Consider the following 11572-nt stretch of genomic DNA (forward strand, 5'->3'; position numbering starts at 1 on the left):
ATTATATTACTGTCGTATGGATTTGCCTTAGTTGTGCAGACTAACCAAATACAGTTTTAACACTCCATCAACGTGAGGGCTGTTGCTTTTGCTGTGCCTCATGTCACCAGAGCATGGAGTGCAGAGTAGCTAAGAGTACTGCTGCTCTATGTATGTTTTGATCCAGCTGTGCTGCCTGCCATTGCTGGTAGAAAGGAGGAATCAGAGGGAGTCATAGAGACAAAGAAACTCTCTGAAGACCAGTGTTTTAAAGGACAAGCTTATTTTTCTAAAGTGTGCTACAGTGCTAGGAGAGGCAGTTTTTATCAGGGTGATGATGGTCTAAGAGAGTGTTGTTATCAGTACAGCCAGTGGCTGCACTGAGAGGATAGTATTCGCCACAAAGGATGTGTGGGTGCGAACGACTGGTCTCTTGCTGCAAGTTCATTGTAGTTTTACTCTCCTTGATGAACGTTAGAGGCGTATGTGTTCAATGGAAGGGTACAGGGCTGCTGTTAAAAACTGTACTCACTTGAGTAGTCCCGAGTCACGCAAAGGATTGCTCAGTAAGGATTATTCACCTGTATAAGAGATCTGATACATAGGTTTTCTTTTATACTTGTAAAACAACACAAATTAAAATGTTGAAACACTTCCTTAAGTTGTGTCGGTATTAGTTCTTAGTCCTCTGCTTTCAGAAGTCCAAGGTAAAGGTTATACAGCATACGGTCATCTGTTACCACACAGGAGAAGAAATGTTTTCAAGCAGACCCGACAGGAGAATAATCTGCGATTGATTTGGGAGTTCCTTACCTCCAACCAGTCGTGCTTCCAATGCCATTTAGCTGGCTGGGCTCTCAGCAGAAGCTTTTGTAGGAGGCAGTTTCTGAGACCAGTGTCTCAGAACAAGATCAGTACAGATTATGTATTGTCAGGATGAGAATATTGAGTAGGTTTACATTGGAATCAGAAAGAAACCATTACCTTATACAGGGTCTTTCAACTTTTTTCTGCAGCCTTGTTTCACGCTCCTCTGGATTTACCATGTTCTTGTCTCCGACCTCAGGCATAGCCAGCAAAATCTATTATGGAGGCACAGGAATGCATAAAAACTTTGTAGCACATTTAAGTGTTTATAAATATGTGCATTTTATAAATATGGGTGTAAGTAGACACATTGTAACAAATTGTAATGTGTGCACATGGCTTAAATGAGGAGCAGTGAGAAAGGAATGTAGAAGGCCTGGCAGTGATGGACGCCGCTATCTGCCAGCAAGAGCTGCACTCCCTAAAACATAGAAAGTAATGAATTCTTTCTTACAGACATTGTTTTTATTCTCAAAGGATGATTTTTAAATGAGTATCCAGCATATATATTTTTTTAATCAAATGTAGATTAAAACCCCAATGAAAAATTTCAGATTTAGGCACAATGTAGATAACTTCAGTTTTCAACATAGTTTCTTAAGGAAAAGCATATGTGACCACAGTGTTTCTCTGTCAGCCCTGTTCTCCTCAAAACATATCAGACTCACTGGACACATTGAAACTAAATTTTTCTGAGGGCAGCTATCTGAGGAAATAAAGCCAGTTTATACAAACTTTGTGAATACTATCACCTTCAGGGGGAAAAGATGGGAACTGATAAAACGATCCTACTGATAAGAAATTTTCAGCATGAGCTATCTCCTTGGACCTTGCTGACCACTTAGCAAGCCAAGCAATCGGCACATTTTAGGTGTTGTAAACCCGTGTATCATCAGCGATCCACATATCTGCTACCTCTTGCCCTTAGCGTGAAAGAGGACTAAAAGTTGTGGGGGTGAAGAGATGCAGAGGGAAAGAGGAGGAGGAGGAGGACATCATAAAGTCATGGGAGGTAATAGGAGTCACTTCGGTTGCAAGGATGCAGTATGGACTCTACAGGAAATCATACTTCCTGTATTGTTCCGCTGATTGCAGAACAACTCATTTAAAGTAAGTTTCTAATCAGTCTAATAAAAGACAGGGTTTAGTTAGGCTTGACAAATGCATGACAATTAAAATGAACCCTTTATTAAAAAGATTGATAATTTGCAAGCCAATCTGGTGACATTTGCAGCCTGACTCAGAATTGGTGAATACTTGGGGTTGGTAAACTGTAATTTAATTTTCTAAAAAAATAAAAATTTTGTTTTGTTTTGTTTTTTTTAATTCCCCAGTAGTTCTTATATTTTTTCCTATAGCAAATGATAATATCTAAACCAATAAACCATTCTCTATTACTTCCTGCCTATTTGAAGGGCTTACGTACCAAAGAAAATGTGATTTTCAATTGAGATATTTGCAAGCCAAACATCATAGTGGATATATATAATCCTGTATTTTAAAATGCAGTTGAGGTGACTGCCTCCAGTCCCTCAGGAATTATCACAGAAACATGAATATATAGTAATTTGGCAGAGATGGTAAGTTTGATTCACTGGAGACAGAAGACTTGAAAAGTAAGAGGTGTTAAAGAGTATGTAATTCTTACTGACCAAGGAAGATGATTATAACAAAACTGTTAGGTCTCTTGGCTTCACCCCAAAAGTAAAGTCGGAATGAAAGGTAAGTGTGTGCTTGAAAATGACAATGTGAAGTTTGCTGAAGCTCTCCCTTGAATAACCAACAACTTCATATCCTGGAAAAGAAGAGCAGTTTCATCCTCTTCTGGATTTCTCAGTCATAAGGAAAATCTCTTGCCACCGAAATTCAGTTTTACAGAAAGAGGTGTCTGTATTCAGGGATGAAAGTTTCGCCTCTCAGATGTGAAATTCAGATATGAATGCTGCTGCGTGTAAAGGCTTCTAATCACAGACTGGCATTAATGGGTAAACACATCTAAGCAGGGGATGGATGCTAATTAATTGGATGTTGCTTACTGAGATTCTTCTGGAATAACATCATAGTTGTAACATTTTGGCCCTGAAGGTGAAAACTGATTTAATGATTTAGAAACAGCCTCTTAAGCACATGTTCTGTGCCTTCATGTTCTTAATTGCTTAAGTTCCTATCTTGACAGAGCAAACAAAGTGGCAGGGAATAAACGTTACAGATATTAACTTCTGAAAATTCTTTCATCGGGTATTCTTTTCATCTGATTAACGTGCCCTGTCAGTACAGAGCTTTAATCAGCCACAGATACTTACAGGAAAATGATCAGGGACGGATTCAGATGGAGAGCACTGCCAGAAGTAGTCAAGGTGAAGATTAATTGATATCTGGCTTCTAGAGTGGGAGCTAAATACCAAACCAGCAGCACAGCACCTTACAGGCGAGGTGCCAGCGTTGCATTTTATTGTGTTTGTGTGGATTTGCAGTTCTTGTAAATCAGTGTTGTAGTAAGATGTGCATTAAACGCAGCAGATAGCAGACGAGGGAGGTGCTTGCCATTGCTTTAGTTTTGCAGTTGGTGGCCCTCATAACACCGGTTACGTTCTTTAGAGCACGTGTCCAAGCTAATCTTCCTTCATCTCTGCTGCGTTGTGGTGGTCGTTTTAAATAGAAATGGAGAAACAAGGGACAGTGAAACACTCAGATGCATTTTCCAGTGTTTTTGTGTTTGTGGATTATGGATGGGCCTCCTCCCCCACCCTCCCTTTTCTTCTTATTTTTTTAAGCAATGAGGAGAAAAAAGACCAAACGTGAGAAAAATAAATATCGTATGAGAATAAAAAAATGTCTTTGCAAACCTCCAGAAATGTATGGGGCAACTCAGAAACATGTGCACCAAGATTTATCCGCTGGTGTTCTCTCAGGTGCATGGCGCAAATCCCAGAGAGGAGTCCAGGTAGAGCCAGGCAGTGTACCCACCCCCAGAAACTGAGAGGGTCTCCCTGACCTAGACATAGCTTAATTTTTTAAAATTTTATCTTTCTTTGTAGTTTGACATTTAATACCAGCATAGTCTTAATTATGTACACCGCGTTGCAGTACGCACATTGGTTTTGATTCTGCATCTCAGCACAAATAGGTAATTTCCGTGCTAATGGTCAGAACAGAAATATTTCCACTGACGCAATAGATGCAGTTTGCTCAGCTGAGTCCACCTTCCTCACGCATGTAAAGAAAAACAACGACCTGTGCAATACCTCAGAGACTTTGTAACAGCATGTGGTAGCTGGCTGGTTCCTGCTTGGGTCATGTTTTCTTCATCAGCTGACAAGATGTGATGCCCTGAAAAATCAGTGTCTGTTCTTTACGGAGAGATAAAATATTATTGATTGGAGAAACCTAAGGGCTTGCACATGCTAAGTCTTATTCATGGCGATTTGGCTTTGTACACTGGAAATTAACCAAACGACTTTCCAGTAAGAGGAAAGCAAAAACATTGCAGGGGAGATGGGTTATCAGTTGGGAACAGGCAAGGAATGCAAGAAGTTAAAAATTACCTCTGTCTCGCCGTAAAATATGAACCTCAGTAATGATGTTGATGTTGTGCCGTAAAGATTGATAGTAAGGCAAATTCAGGGAAGGCTAAAGAGTGTGGTGCCATTAACTTATCAAACGACTCAACTGCCAATTACACCTGACTCTTCAGCGTAATTCGCCATTGGTACAAAATGAAATGGAAGCCACCAAGGGCCCCAAGCAGGAATCCATTAGCAAACACCTATAAATCACTCGTCCTGTAGCAATCACGGGCTTACGTGTTTGAGCTGCTGTCTTAATAAACCATACATCACTGTTCTGTCCAGGGTATAACAGCAAATGAGCAGTTGTCTCATCAAGAAAGAAAAGGAAAAGAAAAAGAAAAAAAAAAAACTGGCAAGGGAAAGGGAAGATTTACTCATGGAAGACCTAAAATTAAAAAACACAAACTGTCTATGGTTTTACACGTATCACTCATTCACAAGAAATTCCAGTGTACTAGAAAACTAAATGCAATTTTAGAGTGTGTAAGAGCATATTTGTATGGGAAAAAAAATATTGGCAAAGGACTGGAGTATGATTTGGCAGACCCTCCCTGTCAGGCAGCAAAGGTCTCAGTGAGGTGGGGTTGTGTCCCAGAATACAGAAGGACGTGTCGTAGGTCACTATAATTAGCAGTGGAAAGCTCTGATTTTGATCGAGGTGGACACGGTTCCTTTAACTTTGGCAGAAAACTATGTGAGGGAAGGCTCTAAACCCAGCTGAGAAAGAACTGAGGTACCTCCAGCCTATCCCTACTCCCATGAAAGCCTGAGCAATGGAAATAGCAGCATACCATTAAGCCATCAAACCTTATATTAAAAGTTCATAAAAGCAATAATGAGAATGAATAAATAATATTGTGGAAATTGTATTCCCCAATCTAATCCACTCAATTTCATTTCATTTTTAACGGCATTTTTTTCTGGAAGTGCTAAAAATGTATTACAGGAGGGAGGTATGTGTGTATGTATAAAGTACTGTAAACAGTCTTGCAACAGGAGGCTTCAGTAGCTATCAATCCAATGGTAATTCAGCCTGGAAGAAAGTCATCCCAGTTCAAAATCCAGGTTGTGTGTCATTTGTGTCTTCATTAAGTTTGCCAAAGAGATGGACGGATGCCTCCGAGCTTCTCCTGAGTGTAACTTAAGGCAGGTAGGGCTTCGCAAGCTACTTTCAGACAAGTGTCAAAGTTATCAGGGCAAATCCAGAAGCTTCATCATGACAAATGAGCGAAGGGGAACACATAAATCCAGTGACTGTGTGGCCGGAGCAGTGTAATTCTATAATAAGAGGCAATTTAAATATGATTTAGCAGCATAGAGGCTTCCTGCTGAGTCTTGGCACAGGGATGAGCCACATTTTAGTAATCTAGCTGAAGGATAACTTTTAAGCAAAGGCTTTAAGCAAAAGCCTATCCCTTAGTGCCACAGTTCATTGTGTCGTGTTATCTTACTTAGACATGTGCATTAAACATGACATCGTCCTCCAGTGTTCCCCCTACTGATATTACTGAAAGCTAACAATCCTCGGTACAAACAGGACTGAGCCACAGGCTGTATCTGTCAGGTGTCTGGCCGTGGACAGGCGTCTGCTAACTGAACTGGATCACTCTGTCACCCCCATGCTGAGGACTGGCAGAGAGAAACATCAGCAAAAAGCTGTCACAGGACTCATTTGGGATTTTATAAGACAAACTGCAGCGATGTAAAGTAATATAGAGCTGTGGAGTTAGGGCGAAGGCACTCCGGTGCTCACACCTGGGTAGCTGTTCCTGTGCGTGAACGGGGATACTGGAATGCTTCTGTGGCTGCGTAGCCACATGACATTGATGTCATTTTTTCCACTGCTGTAACACAGACACTAAAACACCCAGACGGCCAACAGATGAAGCTGTATCAGGGCACGGTGCAGGTTGAGCTTAGACCTGGGATTACAGATCCTTCCGTGAAGTGATGGTTTTTGTGTGCACGTGTGCGTGCTCCCAGGCTGCCTCCCTGGGTGGTATCATAACACGCAGGCAGCCGAGTCACGGATCCAACTCTAGCCACTGTGCAGATGCAGTAAAAAGACAGACTCATTTTCAAAAATTGTTTTCCCAAGTCAAAGATGAGAGACAGGTGACAGATGTGGAGCAAGAGGGAAACCCTAGCCCAAGGCAGCTTGCCTCTCTTCAGCACCAGAAGGCTTGTGATGAGGCACGGCTGATAGATTTTTCCGATCCATCAGGGAGCACACAGCAGCAAAAGTCAGCAGTGGGCCATGTGAGCGGGAGCTGGGATCCTGAGGGAAACAGTGAGGAAGTGGCATTTGTAGTGAAAATAGAAAAAAAAAGCTGTTGTCTAGAGACTGTAGGCCGTGATGGCCAGTGAATCGATGCTGTGCCGATATTTTACCTAAGTTTCACACCAGTGACTTTCATTCTTGTTTCTGACTTGCTATCCCCTAAAAAATTTCCCCATGGAAGTGCTGATCCCTGAATGGTAAATTAACATTTAATACAAAAAGTAAACTTACTTTTACTGACAGCAGGCTTGTTTTCTTCCTCAGCTTTTACAGGTCTTTTAGAAAAATTTCACAGACTCCCCACTGTCTTTAGGAGTGCTGCATGTAGCCTAACGAATGAAAACGCACCCAAACAGACACCTAAGGAAAACCTGCCCTGTCCCTTCCCACTGCCCACCACCCTGCGTGCTACACCAGCATCCCGTGGGGAGCGGAACATCAAGGTCTCTCCCCAGACAAGAGCACAGGCAATTCACTGCCAGGCTCGGTCCAGGGACTGCTGCAAAAGGCAATACGTGCAGACACATGCAGATCTCACTCCCCGATGCCTGGCCCAGCCCACTAACACCATCCGAGCAGACCTCTCTTGTCATGTGTTTTTAAATGGACTCCTCTTCGCACAGCACCCTCTCGGTCATGAGCTACTAAAGCACAGCTATAGCGGGCCGTGAGGCACCTCACGCTTCTAATTGTGGAAGTGGTGATGTAAACATGAGTCGGGAGTGATACGGTTCCAGTGGCTCCTATTTGGAAGCACGGAGGTGGGCTAATTGATTTCATAGCACTACTTGACTGAAAGGACCCTACTTAATGCCAGAGCTGCACAAGGGTCAATTATCAGCCTGTATAATGTAGAGGCCCATTCAAAGTAAATAGCAAATGACAAACAGGTCATCATACACGCCACCAAGAGGCTGGTTCTGAAGCAATGATTACTTTTCCAGAAATTTTCCGGTCCGGTCTTTACATTTGCAAAGGACCTCTGGAGGTCCTTTCCCAGGCTGTGATCGTGAGCTGCTAATTAGAAATGGGATTTGACGCGCCAGCACTGAAAGAGAGATGTCGGGCGGGGGGGCGGGGGGGAAGTAGGAAAGAGATTTTGAAGAGGGATGCGACAGAGAAGGGGAGGCGAGGGCAGGTGCCTGCGCTGGGAAGGTCTGGGGCAGAAAGGGCAGGTCTCCTCCGGCAGCCTCAGCCGAGCCGCACCCCCAGGAGCGACGCGGGGTCCCGGCGCCGCTGCCCGCCCCGGGCCGGTGGGTGCTGCCCGGCGGGTGGCAGTGGCGAGCCGCGCTGCCGCAGCACCAGCCACCCCACCCCGGGCGGCCACCGGGTCCCCGCCACCTACCGCTCCTCCGGGGACGTTTCTGTTTGCTAGGTCTGGCTTGAAAGGTTTCTAGGCGATGCGCGGTGAGGGCCTAGGAGAAAACTGCCCTCCCTCTCGCAGCTGTCGAGATGTTTTCTTGAGCGGAGAATTGCTGGTCAACAGCGAAGTCCCTCTCTCCAGGCAGAGAGGAGTTACACCGGCATGTCACAGGCACGTGTAAAGGTGGTAGAGCTGAAGCTGTAAGACAAAAAGTCTAGCTACAGAGGGAGAAGGAAATAGTCGTCCACGTGCTAGTTGTGTTCCAGTCCCAGAGCCAGACTAGCAGATCATAAAGCCTGGTGGTACCCTGCCGAAAGCCTACAAGTTGGGCTCCTCTCCCTCAGCCCCACACAAAGCCAGGCTATTTTGGCCTCTTCCTTTATGCATGGGAGGTTGTGCTATCCTAACTTTACTCCAGCTCTACCTGGAAACTACCACCAGCTTAATATAATACAATTTCTACCTGTACTTAGACAGGGAACATCTCTGCTGGTGGCTCTTCCTTCCAATAAGACAGCCGTACGCAGCCATTCTGGCCTGTTTTGTGCTAGCGCTGTTTGACCTCAAGCCAAGACCAGTATGGCCAATAGCATGCGGATCATGCATAGATTATTTTGACTCCAGCACGTGGGTCTCTCATGATCATTGCAAAAGGCAGTGGGAGGAACTACCGGAGCAGGGAGCTACATTGAGGGCTACAGTGTAAAACAAAGACATAGAAGAATCTGTCAGTCTCACTGGCATTTTTTTCCCTGCCTCACTTCTATAGGCTTTTTTGCCCTCATTGCAGCATGGAATGATTTCTCTTTTAAACGGAACAGAAAGAGCAGAAGTGTCAGATTCTGTCATTCCTCTGAGTGAGGGCAAGTGCCCACAGTGACAGCCCCAGGCTGTGTGCGAAGGCAGTCCCTTCAGGAAAGACGGCTTGACAAGTCTCTTGTTCGCTTCTTCCTCTTTGGAGTAGAATCAAGGGAAGGTTGATAAACAAGGATTGCACAACATTCAAAATAAAGATTTCAGCCTACAAAATGTAAGATGTTAATAGAGGTCTCTCCTTGGCTTTTCTCTGGCTGCATGGGAATGGGCTCAGCAATCTCAGCTCAGCGACATCCTCAGCAATGCAGCAGCTGGGGCTCTTTCCCTCTGTTCTTCTTATCACTCTCTCTTTTGGGGTTTATACAAGCAGAATTTTACATTGTCCCTTTTAGGTGCCAGGTATGAAACCCCTGGGCCTATTGCAACCGTCCGGTTGTGCAGGAATACACAATACTATTGCACAGAGCAGGAGAGGAACTAAATTAATTCCTAAGCAAGGGGGTAAAATCACTGCGAGGAAGTGCAGAACCCCGACACCTGCATACTTTTGCAAAACTGCCATGCTGCAAAAGGATCACTGTTCACTGAACTTTTCAGCACAAAGAAGGATGAAAAAAGCTGCATGTAATCAGCTAGCTTGAAAGAAATATTAGAAACAGAATGAGATAGTGTTTAATTTTTTCCATACTCCAGTTTTACGCACTCCTAATTAATTAATACACAGCTGCCAACATTGCCTTTTCTTTTACAGGATGCTTTTTGTAAATTAGACCAACGTACAAAACCTGCAAGTAATATTATAGCGATGATATTTCACTGATTCAGAAGGTGCGAGCACCAGAATTAAATCAGGGGTGACGCGTGGGTGGTTTTGGTGACAGTTCTACTCACACCTGTGACCTGCAGGGACCAGGCCAAGTTTGCTGTACGTTGTCCCGTCACTTTTGAAACGAATGGTAAAACTCACAAACACCAGGGAGCACCAGAACACACCAGCTGCGGAAGGGCCCAGCACCTCTGCCCTTGAGTCCGGGCAGTGAGATCGGCTCTGTACCTTTGGTAATTGCTAGCCTGGGAGCAGCTGAAATATATTCTGTTTCACGGCCTGTATTCAGGCTGTTAAGACCACGTTAAGACTTTGTGACTGCTGTGACCGATCTAAGATCAGCCCCTGCTGGGTTTGTGGCCTGCCAGAAACCTCCGGAGCCAGTAAATCCGTGTTTCAGTGGCTCTGGTACCTGAGGAGCCTCCAGGCGAGGCAGGGCTGCCAAAGCTCAGAGCATCCTGGGTGCCGACACTTGCTCGCCCCAGAGGAGCCGTAAGTAACTTAGCCTGAACTCAGGGGAAGAAAAAGGCAGCGAGAGCACTGACATTTCTGGGCAGGGAGAACAGGCTCGTCTTCACAGCAAGAACAGACATCCACATACCAGAACTGCTCCCCTCCTTTCCTTCCCCAACCACTCTAGCTGTTCAGCTCCCAAAGGCTACCTCCATAAACAGAAATATGGGGGACCAGACCCTCTGCTGACATCCATTTGGGAGGGCCATCAAAGCGACTGATACCACGTGAGGGCCTGGCCCACCACAGAGTCGGCCAGACGAGGCTGCTGCAACCCCCGTTGAACAGGTTCTGAAGCCTTCATTCCGGTTTTCAGTTGCTGAAGCTTGTGGGGTTTCTGTGGAGGAAGGTGATTAAACCACTGCCAGTCCTGCCCATGTGAGGAGGTGAAGGACTGCTGTTTGGCCCTGAGCTATGTTTGAGCTGTTACTTCTATACGTCTCAAGAAGGGATAACAATGCAGCAGTCACCTCTATCATTCATATAGCTGTGTTTGTCTATTTGCCTCAGAAAAAAACGTAGAAATGTACGAATTTGTTTCTGCAATGGATCTTTGTTCAAGCCCCAGATGTGTCACCTTATGGAGGCCATATTACAGGAGACATTTAAAGGCGGCCATCGTATGTTGGCAGTAGAGGCAGTAAGAGAGCCGCCAGCCAGAACACAAGTATTGATCCAACTGCCCTCGGCCTCATTTTTACATTGTGATCAAATATCTCATCACTGCCAGAATCAGGCCCTAAGAAAGCTTGTTTCTAAGTGAATCTGGAGTAAGGTAGTCAGTGCTGAGTCTCTTCTCTGTCGGCCGTGAGTCACACAGGTTTTATCTGGGGGGAGATCTGTGTTTCTGTGGTGCAGTGGGTGCAACACACAGGAGACCGAGCCATTGGGAGGTGTGTCTGGACACCTTGCACCTCCCTAGGGCCTGCACCTTGCCGAAGGATGGTCCCTCTTCATCCCAAAGCTTCCTCTAAACTGCCATTTTGCACTCTTTATTGCAGGCTTGGGAGCTGTGATACCACAGAGGCAAAACATTCAGAAATCATTAAATTCCCTTAATTTTTTAAATTTTTTTTTTTTTTTTATAACAAATACACTTGGGATAAATATCCTGTGGCTTGTAAGCTCTAAAATACATTTGAGCAATTGCCCATATTTTTCTCTCTAATCACAAAAGCAAAATGCTCACTTTAATTTTTTTCTTATATAGAGGGATGTCTCCCGGGGCTGGGGACTCTGCGAGAGTGCAGAATATGAAAAATAGCCTATCTAGTGACACATGTCCTCAGTTTTGGCCCAAGCAGAGAGGAAGTGGCAAGGCTTGCATGTACCAGACAGGAGGAGTGTTAGAATACATT

Source organism: Chroicocephalus ridibundus, chromosome 1 (genome assembly GCF_963924245.1).
Source record: "Chroicocephalus ridibundus chromosome 1, bChrRid1.1, whole genome shotgun sequence".
Lineage (NCBI taxonomy): Eukaryota > Metazoa > Chordata > Aves > Charadriiformes > Laridae > Chroicocephalus > Chroicocephalus ridibundus.